Genomic DNA, 16,482 nt, shown 5'->3' with positions numbered 1-16,482 from the left:
AAATATGGGGTGTTGCCCCAGACCACTCTGGAAGTCTTTCCTATACCTGATCTCTACAATATGTTGTCTTTATAAACTTTGAAAAAAATCTGAATTCTGAAACCTGTCTGGCCCCACGGGTTCCAGGTAAGAGGTCAGGGGCTATCATGGAAACTGAGGCACAAAAGCACATATGAAGATGAATGGCACCCACGCTGGCGGAGGGTTTGAGGAGCAGGCTGTGCTGTTGCTGGGTCAAGGTGACAGGCTGCCACACTCAAGCATGCTCATCATTATTGTGGCCCCTGGCAAGATGCCTCCCCCCTCCCTCCTGTTACTTCCCTCTTGAAGCCTTAGACAAGGCGGTGCCTGGCCCTGGACCAGGTGGTGGGGACCCAGCTCTCTCCTCCATCCAGGCTCTTTGGGAGGCCGCCAGGAAGAAGGCTCCCTGGGACCCCCTCACCCAGGCTGTTCAGTAAAGAAGCAGTTGGCACACACCCCAGGAAGCTAGCTACCGCCAGAAGCCAGCAGTATTTCACGAGCCTTAGAAATCCTGTTGTACCAGTCCATTATAAATTATTGAATTAACACTGCATATTTATAGCAACATCTTAATAGTTTAATAATTTACTCCTCCCTTATGGATCCTTTGGTATATCTCTTTTAATTGTTGGGGAAAAGAGTCCTTTTTAGAGCTGACTTCACTGGGCTCCTCTCTCAGTGATGCTTCCAGAATTCTAAAACAGAATCCAACACAACTGTTCCTAAGTGTAAGGTACCTGACACACAGTAAATTGACCCGTCTACCTGGAAGCCGGTGCTTACCTCCCTTTGCCTGCACCCCAGGGCTGCCACACTGCAGAAACCAGCCAGCCAGTCTCCTGTCAGCCCTGAGAGTCAGGTCACTGGCCCTTAGTGTCCTACACTTGGGTTACATAGATTATGAGACAGTAAAGGGACCTAGCATCATTAATATTGTTTCTAAGGGGGGGAAATCTTTCTAGGTCCAAATAAGTGACTGCTCTGCTTTTGGAGCCCTCTCCTGTGTGAGATGTGAGCTGCGGTCCTAAAGCGAGTCATTCCCCACAGAACTCATCAGTGCTTGGTGTTAATAGGACAGGCCATGTGTCCTAATGTAAACCCGCGAATTGGGATGGCTGTGGGGAAGGGAAAAGCTTCAAAATGAAGACCTGGGTCCTCCAGGCATTTCAGAATCCAGCTGAAGAAGCAAAGCCTGCTAGACAGTCGTATTACAGGGAAGGATGGGGGCTGTGCATCTTTATCTTCTCCAAGCTCCTGAGAAAATGCTTTGGATATTATAGTCCCTTTTGCGTGGAGTTGGGCTTTTGTCGTGGGTGAAGTCACACTTCATAAAAGAGATGCTGGTTTCTTTCCAAGGCTGGCTGCTATTTTAAAAATATTTATTTATTTACTTATTTAACAGAGCGAGAGCACAAAGCAGGGGGAGGGAGAGGGAGAAGCAGACTCCCTGCTGAGCAGGGAGCCCCATGAGGGGCTCGATTCCAGGACCCCGGGATCATGACCTGAGCCCAAGACAGAACTTGACAGCCTGAGCCATCCAGGTGCTCCACGGTTGGCTGCTTTTGAGCCTGGGCCTCCATCTGGTGACCTCCACATTTTGAACCATTCTAGATTTTTAGGTAAGTATGGCAAGAGTCCTGCAAAGAAATTCAGCGCTGTTGGCAGCTGCCAAGAATCGCCATATAGAAAGGAGGGAGGGGTATGTTAAAGGTCATAATTCAGACTCTCAAAAACTGTCTTAAGGAGGAACATACCCTTCCTTCTCCTTTTTCTGCCCCTTATCCTTTAAGATTCAACTGATGGTCACATCACCATTCTCAAGTTTGACGTCAGATGATCTGAAGAAGTGCCTCTTGGCCTGAGCTCTTTCTTAATGGGGAGAAAACTGTGGACAAGTTCAGGATCAGTCTGGCAGTCACCGGAGGAATAGCCCACTTGCTCAGGAGCCCCAGGTTCCCTACCCATCACCAGCTGGCCTGGTGCAGCAGGTTGGTAGGTAACAAACCTGGTCGGATCTCTAATTGCTCCCTTGCAAGCCTTTGATGCTCTCCGCACACGGGGAGTTACGTGTGTTTCCAAGACGTGAGCAGCAAACAGCCTCAGTGAATCCCCCACGTTAATTTGCCCTCGCCATCACTACAGACCAAGCTAGTGTGCTTGTGTGGCCTTAACGGGATCTGTTACGGCTCCGTGTGCACCGGACATTGCTGGTGCTACAGAGCACCAAAGCCAACCACCGTCCTCGACCTGGAAGGGGAGCTAGATGTGCGAGAGCCACGCTGCATGGATAAGTGGGAAGCTTTTGTGGGAACACAGCTGGGAGATAACCTGTTTCAGCCGGTGGAGCAGGGAAGGCAATGAAACATGACATGCGAGCAGGCCTTTAGGTGGTGCTTACCAGGTGGCTCGGTGTTAAAGTCCGGCAGAGCGGATGCAGCATCTCTTCCACACACAGTGAAACTCCCAAAAGTCTCAGGAATGTTGAAGATCATTCTAGAATTCTGTGTCTTAGCTTGTAGTGACCGTGCAACATGTTCAGTATGTTTCTGAGGGTGAAAGGAAGCGCTGCTAGTAGTTACACCAAGACCGAAGCCGAGCAGCCAGCCAGGCCCAGGAGTCAGGGACGCATGAGCATCCCAGGGATAACCGGCTGAGTCTCCCTCCCCTCTACTGGTCAAAGAGAGGCAGCAGGAGGTTAGCTGCCTTTCTTTTTTTTTTCTTTCTAGAAGAGGATAGGAAGGCAAACATCATGCCATCTGCCTTTGTATCATTTCTGAAGACTGCATTGCAGAAAATGTTTGTACTTATGTCACCCAAAGTGGTTTAGGACTCTCACAGCCGTGTTACTGCACCATAAAAATGCCATCTTTTCCTTTCTACTCAGATCAGCACTTTTTTTGAGGCAAATGCTGACGAAAAGCAACAAATTACATCTTGAGCTTGAGAAGAACTCCCCTTTAGGGTTCTTTGTACCTGATAGAACTTACTTCTTTCAGATAGGGTTCCACGTTACTGCTCCTCTTCCCTCTGCCTCTGCCCTTGTGAAATAAGCAGAAAGGATGTAAATGATTTTGATGCAAATGATTCTGATCTGGATGCTTCATCCATGTTCATGTAACTCATTTGAAAAACTGCACTTTTGTTTCCTTGAGAAAGTTCAAGGTGAGTGGATGCTTCGGGTCCCTGCCATGCCCCCACTTGCCCCAGGCGGGCTCCCTGCTCCACATAGGTGTCACCTTTCCTTGGGGTCCTTCCCTCTGATTTCCAGTGTGACAGCTTGATTATCAAATGCTTACCTGAGGCTATGAAACAGTACAAACACAGAGGATTTACACTCTATACTCCAGCATCCACATAGATTCTGGAATAGTACTGCTTTCAAATATTCTCTCCCCCTGTCCTCACAAAGGATTTCCATTTGCCAGGCAGTATGTTCTGGTTTTGGATAATAAAATGCAAAGCAGTCAGGTTACCTTATCTATAGCATGTGGCCAAGAAAAACAAGGGCCCCGGTTCATTGACAAGTAGGTCAAATCTGTCTTGAGTTCCAGTCTACCGTGGAGAGCCCAGATGCAGTTAGCCTCCAGGAGGGCAGGCCCCCATCCGTGTCTTCAGTACCCAGCCCCATGGCTGGGGCCAGTGGTTGCTCAGAAAATGTTTATTCGATGCAAGGGCCCAGGCACGATGATAGAATGCAGAGATCCACATGCACAGACCCGCCTTGCCCCTGGTGTCTGCACTGTCTTGGCCTTCAGCTGTGTCATAACTGTGCTCCCCAGCCAGAACCTACTCTTCAACTGAAATGTCCACCTCTCCCAATCCTAACAAAGGACAAAGAGGAAAAGATCCCATCTTCCTTTTCCCAGCCTTGTTTGCCTTACATTCTAGATCATTTACATTTGTTATGATTGGCCACTGTTACTGACCTGGAAGTGCTTACACTCCTCTGAACTGTAACCATGCTGTTCCTGTACTTTGCCTCACTCCCCCAGAATAGGTGGCCTTAGGTGTGGATTTATTTGCCCAACCATGGTGGAGGAAGGCAGGCTCTGGTATAAGGCTCTGTTCAGGCCTGCCGTCTCAAAGGGAGGATTATAAAATATAAGTTCTCCTTTGATTCCCTTACGCTTAGCCCTTACCCCTCAAAGCACATCACATCCAGTCTGCTGAGAGGATAACCAGGGTGTCTCATTGTGGACCTCAGTGTTTGTGGCTGTGGCCACAGGATGGTCTCTCCTTGGTCCCCAGGTCACTGCTTGTTAGTCCTCTCCCCATCTGGCCACATCCACATCATGGTCCTCGAGCACTGCCTTGGGTTGCCAGGATTCATCCTCCAGACACCAGGATGTGCTTCTCCACTCCTGCTTTTACACTAGGAGAGCTGTTACCCTGCACACCCTTTCCTTCTATAACATGGCCTAGAAAAATCTGCTTCAGTTTACATACTAACCTAATAATGGTTCTCTCCTTGAGTCACACTTTATATGTACTGCATGCCTATCACGTGGAGCTCACTTGATCTTCCCTAAATTCCCATGAACTCCAGAGGGGTTAGTTAGCTCCTTATTTCAGATAAGGAAACTGAGTCTCAAGTGTCTGCTGCCACCTGGCTGTCAGTTTGAATGTGTGTTTTCTGGCTGCTGGCCCAGTTCTCTTTCAGCCCCTTGGAGCTGCCTCACCATCCAGTTATCTGCTTGACTTTTCAATACAAGGCATGTTGAATGCTTCACTGGTGGTGAGAACAGGTTATCTGGCTGTCTCCATGGAAGGAAAGGAAGCAAAGGCCCAAAGGGAGCATTTGGAAGGTGGAGGTGGTAACGAGAGCTTTGGCCATGGGGTCCCAGGTGGCATGTGTTGGAGGCTTGCTTTGTCTTGTGCCCCCGTCCTTCCCTTGGCCACCTGAAGTCCTTACTCACCAAGTTCAGGGAGATTCTCCGATTCCCCACAAGTCCCCAGGAGCAGCCCTAGGGACTTTGTATCCTTGACAGAGGATCAGCCCATGGAAGTTCTTCCTGTCTGTAAGGACAAGGACATGCTCTGTTTTCTTATGGTTGCCACAGACACTGGCCACATTGAAACACGGACAGCCTGTTTCTGGAGAATCACAATGACCTGTTTTCTGCTTGAGCTTCTGGCAGACCTCACAGGAGCATCCTGTTGGCCTCTTGATGACATTCAGGAGGCCCCTGGGTCCAGCTCCCTGCTGCTTTTCATCCATACCCCTAATGGACGATGAGGGAGCACCAGGCACTCATTAGCGGAGAAGAGATGGTAAGGAGGAGCGGGGGCGAGCAGGCCTGTGTCCCTCCAGCTACTGAGCAGCAGGAAGCAGAAGCGCACCAGATATAACTCAAACACTGCCTAATTCTGAGGCATACTTGGTACTCTCCGACATAGAACTGTTGAATGAGAAAACAAGTGATACCAGCAGATAAACCACAATAAACCTTGGGACCCTGAACATATTCATTTACCCAGGGAGCGACTGGTCGCCAAGACCAGAACATCATGACAGTTCAATGTCAGGGAGTGCATGAAGACTTCAGTAAGTGCCTGGAGTGCTTTTCTCACAACCGGAAGTGACTTTGGTGTTAGTCTGTACCAGGCCTGTCCCTGTCTGCTCCTGTGCTATTGGGATGTTCTGGGGCATCTGCTCTAAACAGGGTGGGGTTCTTGGATTGAATTCAAGTCATCCCAACTCTAACTGGTTTGGAAGAGTAAGCCGAATCAGAAGTGGGTTTGGGTTCCTGTCCACTTCACTTTGCTCCTCTTTTTCCGTTAAGTCCTGAAAACGCATGGGAGTGTGCTGTGACATGAGGAGGGTCCAAGAGCTAGTGTTTGCTGGCAGGCAGCAGCTGAATTTGCAAATCCGGAGACCTTTGAAGGCAGCAGCTTATCGTGTCCACCAGGCCGGCTGGGCTGGGACTGCTGCTATCAGCTCACCAGATCCCTCCCTGCCAGGAGTTTGGAGGGTGGATTAAGGATATAATTACAGGCGAATCCAGCAACAGAGAAATCCAAAAGCTCTTGTCCATCATGCCATGTACTTGACTTTAACCTAAGCCGTGTTGAGTCCTCCCCAGCCATATTTTGACTTTTGCTAGATACAAAGCTCCCATGGCTGAAAGTCTCCTGAGAGCAAGTGAAAGCTGGCATCTCTCCTCTTTTATTGTTGGGTTCTCCACAAAAAACAAAAACAAACAAACAAACAAAAAATATCCGAGTGCTGGCTGGCCCCATTTCATTTCAGCTACCTGTACATCTGGAGATGGAAGTAGACCCAGGCCAGATGAGTTTTGAGTGTCTGTATTTGATTTAACGTGTACTTCATTCTAATAGAAATTCTGTAAGCAGTTGTCAGATTTTTTTTCTACTTACACAGTCATTCTCCCACTTAAAGCTCTGACAGCTCTAGAAAATACATACTTCATACTTTAAACCACAGACACCCTCCTCCCAAACTCATATCATTGTAAACATGACCCATGACCCTAAAATAGCCAACTGGATCTGATTTCAAAATACAGACAATAAATACTTTCCTTTTGGCACCCACCAACTCAGCAGTAACTACTCACTGACATTCTCTATGATTGAACTTCCAAAGTATGACCCCAGGACATGGATGTGTTCAGAATCAAAGATACGATGGTTTTAAGTATAAATGTTACTTACTGAAATGAAGTAGCATTTAAAATTTTTAAGACATATATGGTAGTTACACAGATTGTCTGATAATTAAACAAATTAAGCCAGAGAAAACAGCATTTCTCTGTTATAAAGAGCACAGTGCAGAGCAAGTACTTAGAACAGGCACTTCCCAGGCGGTACTAGGAGCCTTTCCAACCATCACCAAATATTTCTTGATTTAGCATATTTAGGGGCGGCCCACCTACAGCAAACATCTTCCAACAATGTAGCTTTAGAGCTAACCAACAGGCAAGCTTTTTTCCCCAGCATCTCCTACATTACCACATACGTGGTAAAATACAGATTTTTTTTTTTTAATTTCAAAACTTAGCCCTTGCCTTTAATAATAATCTACATTCTTCCTAAAAGGAGGTATCTTCCCTGGAACATTTAGTGACATCAAGGAAGCAGTCCTCCCCCCATGCTGTTTGAATAATACAGGATGCTGGGAGTTGAGGTGGGCAGGGGCTCAAATTCTTTGGCACTGGAACGTCTTCTCTCCATAAAAACCCTCTAGTCCTACCCCCACGGCACTGTATGGGCTCAAAACAAGGAATGAGAAAATCAGGTTCAAAGAAGCTCTAAGAAACATTGGAATTGTTATCACGGAGGGAGGGAGGGAGAGAGAAAAAATAATTTTTAAATTACAATTTAGAAGACAAAAGAGCAACTTGTGGGCTTTCTTTATATAGGAAATTAATTCAATATCTGTTACCGCTAAATGCAGTTTTGTCAGTGGAGACAGCATCTAAGCACAGTGGATACATTATTCCACTTAAACGACCAACTCTTCTATGAAGTAGGTGTTCCCATTAGACAGGTGGACACTGAGGCTCAGAGAACCTACTCATCTCCTGTGAGATTTGAACCCAGAGCCATTAGTCTCCAGAGCCCAGGTCCTCAAACGCTCCAGTACACCCTTTGCTCTGCGCTGCCGACCTTACCCGAGCTCTCTGCAGAGGCATGGCACAATGAAGCAGGTTTTCTAAGCTGTGCAGGTGTCAGGCACCTAGCCTCACCTGCCCACACCCAGCAGGAAGTGTGGTCGGGGTTCCTCTCACCCCATGTGCTCACCCCTCTATTGTGATGAACGCAGAGGTGATCTCTGGCAGGACAACCCCTGCGTATTAAGTCTGTAAGATACTCGCTGCACTTCTCTTCCCTGCGTCCAGTGAAGAGCGACAAGGAGTAAGGACAAAGGGAAGAGGACGGGAAGGCCCTAAGTCCCTCGAGGAGATCTCCGTACGGAAAAAGCACTAAGCTTAGCTTTCTGGAAATATGTGTCTAGAGGTAAAGGCCCTGGTTAAACAGTCAGTAGCTCTCGCCCTGGGTCTTGATGTCTGTGGAGCCCACCGTTCACGGGTAAGCCACACTTGCCCTGCACACTCGGGACTTGGAGTGTCAGCCTCCTCTAATGCTGGGGGGTGAAGTGCTGGCATCTGGGTCGGCATGCAGTCGAGCATGTGTGGGTGGGGTGCCAGCTAGCAGAGCCTTTTGAGAAGCCCTCTCACATGGAGACCCGGGCCCCCACTTGTCCCAAGGACGGACTCCGAAGGACAGGCCTGGCGAAGGTTCTGTCCAAAGTCAGGACACTCACTCAGGGGTTCTGAACAAGGCAGGAGAGAGCAGGAGAGATTTGTAAGAGATCTGTTTTTAAGATTTTATTTATTTATTCATGAGACTCACAGAGAGCGAGGCAGAGACAGAGGCAGAGGGAAAAAGAGATTGGGACTCGATCCCAGGACCCTGGGAAGGCAGACCCTCAACCCCTGAGCCACCCAGGGTTCCCTGCACAGGCCTTTTAAAAAAAAGATTTTACAAAGTCCACTTACCAAATCCAAAAGGAACTGGGCTCCTGGTTATTTTCTCTCAGATTTAGAATTTTAGCTAAAGCATTGGAATTGTTCTATTTTTACCTTTGTCAGACTCACAGGACAACTACGTATGCCATAGGGACAGGGGCACACACCTGTCCTTAGGTGCCAGCAGCCCCTGCCCCCCAGGGACATGCAGCCCCCAGCCTTCCTGTGCATAGAGGAGCCTCTCAGGCTTTGAGGCCCGACCGCCAGCAGCTCAAAGGGCCGGCAGCGCCATCTAGTGGGAATGTTCTGGGCCCCTGAACAAGTGGGAAGGAAGCAGGTCTGTGAAGGACATAACAAAGAAACGTCTGGGTGCTGTCACGTGGGCTGTTTCCTCTGGTCACCAGCCACGCTAATTACTGTTTTGGTGCCTCGAAAATTAACAGCCCAAATAAATTAACACCAAGCCAGAAAGGTATTTCAAGAAAGAAGTGACTAAGAAGGACTTGCTTTCCGTATATTTACTAGAAAATGTATATCCATCAGCCCAGGTGGGAAGATATTTTTCTGTAAACTCCATGAAAAAAGGACACGCGTTTAGAGCAAAGTCAAAAGACAGTAGCAGAATCTGCTTCCAGGTTGCCTGAAGAGCGCTGCCCTTAGGGCGCAGGGAGACCAGCTGCCTCAGGGGTTCCTCGCGGGCTGGGCCACACCCCACGCACCCCCGCGTTGTGGGAGAAGAGCAAAAGAGGCTCCCGGTTGACCTCACTCACTTTACTGACAAAAGCAAATCGAATCACACCCCTTCTCTCTGCTGACTGGTGCCCCAGCACCATGTGCTTCCCGTCATCCCTGTGGGCCTCCGAGTAGACCTCACCTTGTCAGGGTCTGTGTTGACCCCCCCCAATGAAGGCACCCCCTGAGCGGCAGCCATGCTCCCTGGGCCCACGGGGGCTCAGTCGGTGCAACTCCCGGGAGGCAGCCCCTCTGCACGAGGGTGCATGGTGTTTCCATGTGTGGGGCTGCATTTGGAGAACCCCACCTCTTCCCCGTTCTAACCACACATGACACCCTTGAAAGCCTTTGTGGTCTGGGAGCAGCTCGATGCTCCTTGTGAGCAGGCCACAGGTTGAGGCCTCATGGAACTGTTGGCTGCTCACTGAAAAACGAAATCGAGAGTCTGACACAGCCTTCTGGGCCTGAGTGTGTGGGGGAGCACCACCCCCTGACTCACCAGGCAACTCTGACCATCAGGGAGATTTCGGGGGGAAATCCCCATCTGAACATACACATGCTCTCTTACCAGGAAGGGAGGTAAAATAACCCCCTCCCAGGGCCTGATAGTAGCCTTTTCTGGATGGTGCTGTGCTTCTGCTGACCACTGCCAATGTCCCAGCCAGGCCTCCTTCCATCCTCGCTTCCTGTACTGTGACAGGCGCTATGGGCAGAGGAGGGGCTGGTGGCCTCAGAACTGAGCACTTGGAACCCCTTACTACCCAGCCTGGTGCCTCAGAGCACACCAGCCTCCGCCATAAGCTCTGGTGGCCCCATCACGGTCCTTGGCTGCCTCATCATTGCCATTCATTTCTTCCTGTCTTGAGTGGGCTGAGAAGCTGTCTGAACCGTGTCAAAATAGAAATCAGATAGAGTGAGGGCCTAGAACATGAGATAGAGTGAGGGCCAAGTCAAGTCCGTGGGTTCTGTGAGGTCTGATTGGTTTATCACAGATTGTTTTGTTCACTTGGGCCACCTTTGTGTCCCAGATAAACAGGGTATTTATTATTCCACATGGCTGGGGGATCCGGAGATCAAACAAAACTGAACCAGGTATGAATTGGCAGTGGAAACGAAAAGCAGGGTGCATAGGGTGGAGACGTGTCATCTCAACACTGACAGTTATGGGAGTGTTTGAACAGTGTGTGCATGTACAGTCACCTGAGGAGGTAGGGTCCGCTGCCATCCCATTTTACAGAGGAGGAAACTAAGCCTCAGAACCATCAAACACCATCCCCCCAACCCATCATTGGCAGAGCCAGGGCTCGAACATGGACATCCAGGTTCAGAACCCGTGCTTGGCGGGCCCTTTCTGCCACTTTTCTTCCTGGCCTCCTTCTTGGACCATGTCAGCTGTGTTTTGGCTTGATAGATAGTTTGGAACCTTCACTGGGCTTTGTTTCTGAAGCGCGAGAACCGAGGTGTGCACGAGGGTAGAACCAATGACCCAGCAAAGAGCAACAAGCTGAGAACTCAGGGGCCCACTCCCTCCTGCTCTGCCTGCGGCACTACCAACAAATTTCAGCCTCTTGCATCCACCATAGCTTCATCCGTAAAATAAAGATGACGCCTGCGGAGGAGAATCATGTGAGCTAATTTACATGGAAGTGCTCTGTACCCTAGTGAAGTGCTAGAGACATAAATGATAGATTTCAAGAAAAAAAAATCCATTATCAGCTCAAAAAGTAAATACTAAGGCAGATTTGAACACATTCGAATCTGTCTGGTTGAATGAGGAATTCTGTGATTACATTTACATTACTTACCTTTAAAATCTACATCTAAATCATAGATAGAAGACACAATCTGAACATAGAGGCCACGAAATGACCCTCTTCTCAGCCCTGAAATGAGGGCATTGGGCTAGTGCCCTGGCCTGCCCTTGTTCCAAGTGACCTCTGGGCACTTAGATCCTGTGCAAACTTCAGGCAATTACTTAACCTCTCTGAGTTCCCATTCCTCCGGTTATAAAGTGGACATGATAGTCCCTACCTCTCAAGTTTGAGAGGGTTGGATACAGTAATTCTGGGTAAAGCGCTTAACTCAGTGCCTGGCCCATGGTGAGTGGTCAGTAGATAGGAGCTGTTATCACCTGAGATCATTCCTGTCCCTTTAGAGAAATTAAGAAAAAAGCAATCCATTAAAGGCTGCATGACCCCATCTCTATATAAACACCTCCTTCTGATATTTTCAGAGTGCATTTACATGAAGAGGAGAAAGTATTTGCAGAGGATAACATACTGTATGTCCTTGAACCCAGATCAAAAGCATTCATGTGAAATGCTTCTGTTAAATAGAACTCTCCAGTAATGCCTTTGCTGCCATGTTGACTACTTGCGGTGGGATCAGTGAAGTGACTGGACTCCTAGTCCTACTGATCAGTCTGTGTGTGTGTGTGTGTGTGTGTGTGTGTGTGTGTGTGTGTGTCCATCCCACAGTGCTCCTACACGGCAACTAGGCAACTCTGATCTGTGTCAGAGCGCTGGGGAAGGCATAGGCCAACCGCACTGACCACCACCTCGCAATCATAGAAGCCTATTTTTGGAGGAGGGTGGAACAGATCTCCCCTGGAGTTAAGGGAGGAAGAGGAAGGATCCCGTATAACGAGCTTGGAAAGCAGGGTTGGTGCAGGGCAGCGGGTACAAACTCGTGCTGACCATGTTGCCTATCAATAACAGTCCTGGGAAGGTTAGCATTTTGGTCCTTGCCATTGAGGCCAGAATCATTTCCCTAGGGTGCACTGCTCCCTGTAACTTTGAGCAAGAGTAGTCTGCCCTGGACCAGGTCAGCATCCTGCAGAGGCCTGGGCTGCTGGGGTCTATGTGGGGTGTAGATGCTGTTCTGGGCAAGACTCTAGAGACTACACTGGAATAGAGGTGGGGGGACCCCAGGAAGGGAAGGAATTTGCAATCATGCCCTGTAACCTGGGAAAGGGGTGTCTCAGCGGGCCTGTGATCCCCGAACATCAAAGGCCTGTCGCACAAGAGAGAAGACGCTTTGTCTTGGGATGGAGCCGCTGGGCAAAATGCCAGGGCTGGGGACAGTGCAGAGGCCATCCCGAGGGCCCTGGAGCTTCTTGTCCACAGAGGCCCCAAGACACAGGCCAGAGTGCGGTCCACATGGAGGGAAGCTGGACTTGCAGCCCTAAAGCACAGGGCAGCCGAGCTACACCTTGCAGAGCTGGGCAGGACACGGTGCATCGCCCAGGACTTGTGCTGACTGTCCAGGTTGTGAGGTCTTAGGACACAAAAGAAAGAATGTAAAGTAATCTTGATAGCTTTTCTGTTGATCTCATGTTGGCCTAGTTCAGATATGTTGAGTTGAATTAAATACATTGACATTTATTTCAGTAATTGCTGTTTTAGATTTTAGGAGAGTTTTAAACATATGAATTGTTTTCACAGCCCTGGAGACTTTTATTTAAAAATGAGACCAGTGAGGTGCGTGGGCGGCAAGAGTCAGTTGAGCGTCCGATTCTTGGTTTTGGCTCAGGTCATGATCTTAGGGTCATGGTTTCGAGTCCTAAGTCGGGCTCCATGCTCAGCAGGCCTTTTGCTTGAGATTCTTTCCCTCTGCCTCTACTCCCACACTCTCTTCTTTCTCTGTCTCTGTCTCTAAAATAAATAAATAAATCTTTAAAAAATAAAATAAAGATGAGACCAGCAAACCCGCTCCTGAGGGCCATCTGCATTCCACAGTGTCACTCATTCTCTAAACTTTCCTGGCATTTTATCCTGCCTGTCAGGAATCCCAAGAAGACATAAACCTTGTTCATCAAGGAACCTTGTAAAATAAATAATAAGCAAATGTAGTTCAGGACAGATGACCCTGGTGACACTGTGATGTGGTCCTGAACAGGTGAGCCCTGGAAACCTCCCTGCTTCAGATATTTGGCAGCTGTTCAGACCAGGTGTGAAGAAGCGGCGGTTCTGCTGATGTATAAGAAGCCGTTACTGGGGCGCTAATCCCCACTAATTCCGCCTCGCTTGCAGTTCCTTTAAGTTTAGATAAGTGTGGTTTTTAGAAACTGGAAAAGCCTGAGGATGTGGGGAGGGCAGGAATGATATTTTTCACTGTCTCTGTTTCCTGAGAGAAAGTAATGTTGCATCTTCAAAACTACATCTGTCAGAATGATTTTCATCAGATTAAATAAATCCTCAAAGCTGCGATCACAGTTTATAGAATCTTGGAAATGTAGGTTATGCTTTGCATGGAGCCCTAATGGAGTTTAAAATATGTGTGTTTTTGCAAACACAGCTTTGTAAGCAGACTCTTTACCGGGGTTTCTCGTTTATGAATTTTTGTTGAAGCTACCATATCTCAAGGAGTTTTAGGAAGTGCTTTTATGAGATAAACGTAATAAACAATCATTTACCAGTTTGAGATGCTATTAATTGTAGGTGGAAAAAGACAAGGAGCTGCGTGCCCTTTGGCCAAGCCTGATGAAAAAACACAGGCTGTGCCAAAAAGCTACATGAAAATCCATGTCTCTGTGAGGTGGCACTCAAGAGGTCAGCCTTCTGTCCTCTTGTCACTGGTGGCTACCATATGTCCTTACAGTCGATTATAGCCTTTTTGGCTTCAGAGGGGAGAAGAACATTTGGGGGGGGGGGCGGAGATTGATGTCATAAAGACCTTGGATGAGTGATCAATGCACATTGATATGTATTATCCCCTGCTGCAAGGAAGCTTATTTTTTTTTAAGATTTTATTTATTTCTTTGAGAGGAGAGTAAGTGTGCACATGTGTGCCCATGAGCTGGAAGTGTGGAGAGAGAGGCAGAGGGAGAGGAAGAAACAGACTCCCCGCTGAGTAGGGAGCTCAATGCAGGGCTTGATTCCAGAACCCAGGGATCATGACCTGAGCTGAAGACAGACACTTAACCGACGGAGCCACCCAGGGGTCCCAAGGAATCTTATTCTTTAAATTAGTAGCTAAGTCTAAACAACAGCTAGGTACCACGTTTCACACATTAAGATGCCTACTACCGAAAAAACAAAACAAAACAAAACAAAACCAAAAAACCCAGAAAGTAATAATGATTGGCAATGTGCAGAAATTGGAACTTGTGCTTTGCTGATGAGAATCTTGAATGGTGGAGCTTCCGTGGAAAACCACTTGGTAGTTCCTCAAAATTGAGCACAGAATTATCATAGGACCCAGAAGTTCCACTTGTGAGTGTATTAACGAAAGACTTGAAAACAGGGACTCAAACAGATCCTATTACACCAGTGTTCACTGCATCATTAATCAGAGCAGCCAAAAGGTGGAAACAACACAAGTGTCCATCAGTGCTGAATGGATAAACAGAATATGGCCTACCCATATAAAGACATATAATTCAGCCTGAAAAAGAAGGAAATTCTGATATGTGCTACAACCTGAGTGAACCTTAGGCTAAGGGACATAAGCAAGACATAAAAGGACAAATACTGTGTGAATCCATTCATATGCAGTACCCAGAGTGGTTCAGTTCTTAGGACAGAAAGTATAGCAGCAGTTGCCAGGGGCGGGGGATCAGGCTGGATGAGGGGCTTGGAGAAGGGGCCATGGAAGGCGCTGGGGGTGGGGCTGGGACTGGGGGTTGCTCTGTAATAGTTTCTCCTAAGGATGCTGAAAAAGCTCTGCAAATGCATGGTCATGATGGCCGCGTAACATTGTGCACGTACTATGCCACTCCATTGTACAGCTGTATAATTAGAAATGGCTAGAATGGTGGGGCTCCTGGGTGGCATAGTCTGTTAGGCTATTGACTCTCAGTTTTGGCTCAAGTCATGGTCTCAGAGTCAAGATATCGAGCCCCACATTAGGCTCCACGCTCAATGCAGAGTCTGCTTGAGATTCTCTCTCCCTCTCCCTCTGCCCCTCCAGCTTGTGCTCTTTCTCTCTAAAATAAGTAAATTTTTAAAATATTTTAAATAAATAAATAAGGGTAAAATGGTCAATTATTTTTTGAATTAGTTGTTCAGTTAGCTAGGGTTTTAAAGCAAACCTGGCAGGGAGGGGAGAGTGCACTCCAATTTTAAGAACATCCTCTACCTGGAGCTGACAGGAGCTAACACAGACTCAGTTCTCCTCTACAAGCTTGCGCATACCACACAATCCTTGAATGTTTTCTGTTTTGGGCTTTTTTTTAACATTTTTTTCCTCCAAATTTTTATTTAAGTTCTAGTTCACATATAGTGTAATATTGGTTTCAGATGCAGAATTCAGTGATTCATCACTTACATAGAATACCCAATGCTCATCCCAAGTGCCCTGGTAACCCATCCCCCCAACAACCCTGTTTGTTCCCTATCATTGAGAGTCTCTTATGGTTTGCTTCTTTCTCTCTCTTCTTTTTTTCCTTTCCCTTACGTTCACCTGTTTTGTTTCCTAAATTCCAGTTATGAGTGAAATCATATGGTATTTGTCTTTCTCTGACTTATTTCACTTAGCATAATACCCTCTAGCTCTATCTACATCATTGTAAATGGCAATATTTAATTCTTTTTTGTGGCCGAGTAATCTTCTGTTTTATATATATATATATACCATATTTTCCTTATCCTTTCATCAATCGATGGACACAAGTGTTCTTTTGGACACAAGGGTTCTTTTCCATAGTTCAGCTATTGTTGATAAAACTGCTGCTGTAAACATCGGGGTGCATGAGTAAATTCCTAGTACTGCAATTGCTGGGTCGTAGGGCAGGTCTATTTTTAGGTTTTTGAGGAACCTCCACACTGCTTTCCAGAGTGGCTGCGCCAGCTTGCATTCCCACCAACAGAGTGAGAGGGTTCCCCTTTCTCCACATCCTCACCAACATCTGTTGTCTCCTGTGTTGTTAATTTTAGCCATTCTGAGAGTCATGAGATGCTATCTCATTGTGGTTTTGATTTGTATTTCCCTGATGATGAGTCATGTTCAGGATGTTTTCATGTGTCTCTTAGCCATCTGGATGTCTTCTTTGGAAAAATGGTTATTTGTGTCTTTTGCCCATTTCTTAACTGGATTATTTGGGTATGGGATGTTGAGTTTAATAAGTTCTTTTAAATAAGATTTTGGATAATAACCTTTTATCTGATATGTCATTTGCAAATATCTTCTTCCATTCCATAGGCTGCTTTTTAATTTTGTTGATTGTTTCCTTCGCTGTGCAGAAGTTTTTATCTTGATGAAGTCCCAATGGTTCATTTTTGCTTTGGTTTCCCTTGCC

The 16,482-nt window shown here is 47.3% G+C and overlaps 1 protein-coding gene and 1 long non-coding RNA gene across 3 annotated transcripts in view; one reads left to right on the top strand and one right to left on the bottom strand.

The window, feature by feature from the left end:
• The window catches only part of LOC121477342 (death associated protein), a 69,867-nt gene that overhangs the window by 43,783 nt on the left and 9,602 nt on the right, over positions 1–16,482 (top strand). The window lies entirely within an intron of this gene.
• LOC121477343 overlaps positions 1,968–16,482 on the bottom strand; it is a 35,483-nt gene continuing 20,968 nt past the window's right edge. The window contains exons 2-3 of the long non-coding RNA XR_005984215.1: positions 4,938–5,037; positions 1,968–3,059 (exon numbers count right to left, since the gene is read on the bottom strand). This is a non-coding gene — a long non-coding RNA (uncharacterized LOC121477343). The remainder of the gene's footprint in view (positions 3,060–4,937; positions 5,038–16,482) is intronic.

Source organism: Vulpes lagopus, chromosome 17, assembly GCF_018345385.1.
Source record: "Vulpes lagopus strain Blue_001 chromosome 17, ASM1834538v1, whole genome shotgun sequence".
NCBI lineage: Eukaryota > Metazoa > Chordata > Mammalia > Carnivora > Canidae > Vulpes > Vulpes lagopus.
This window is presented reverse-complemented; position numbering and strand designations above follow the sequence as displayed.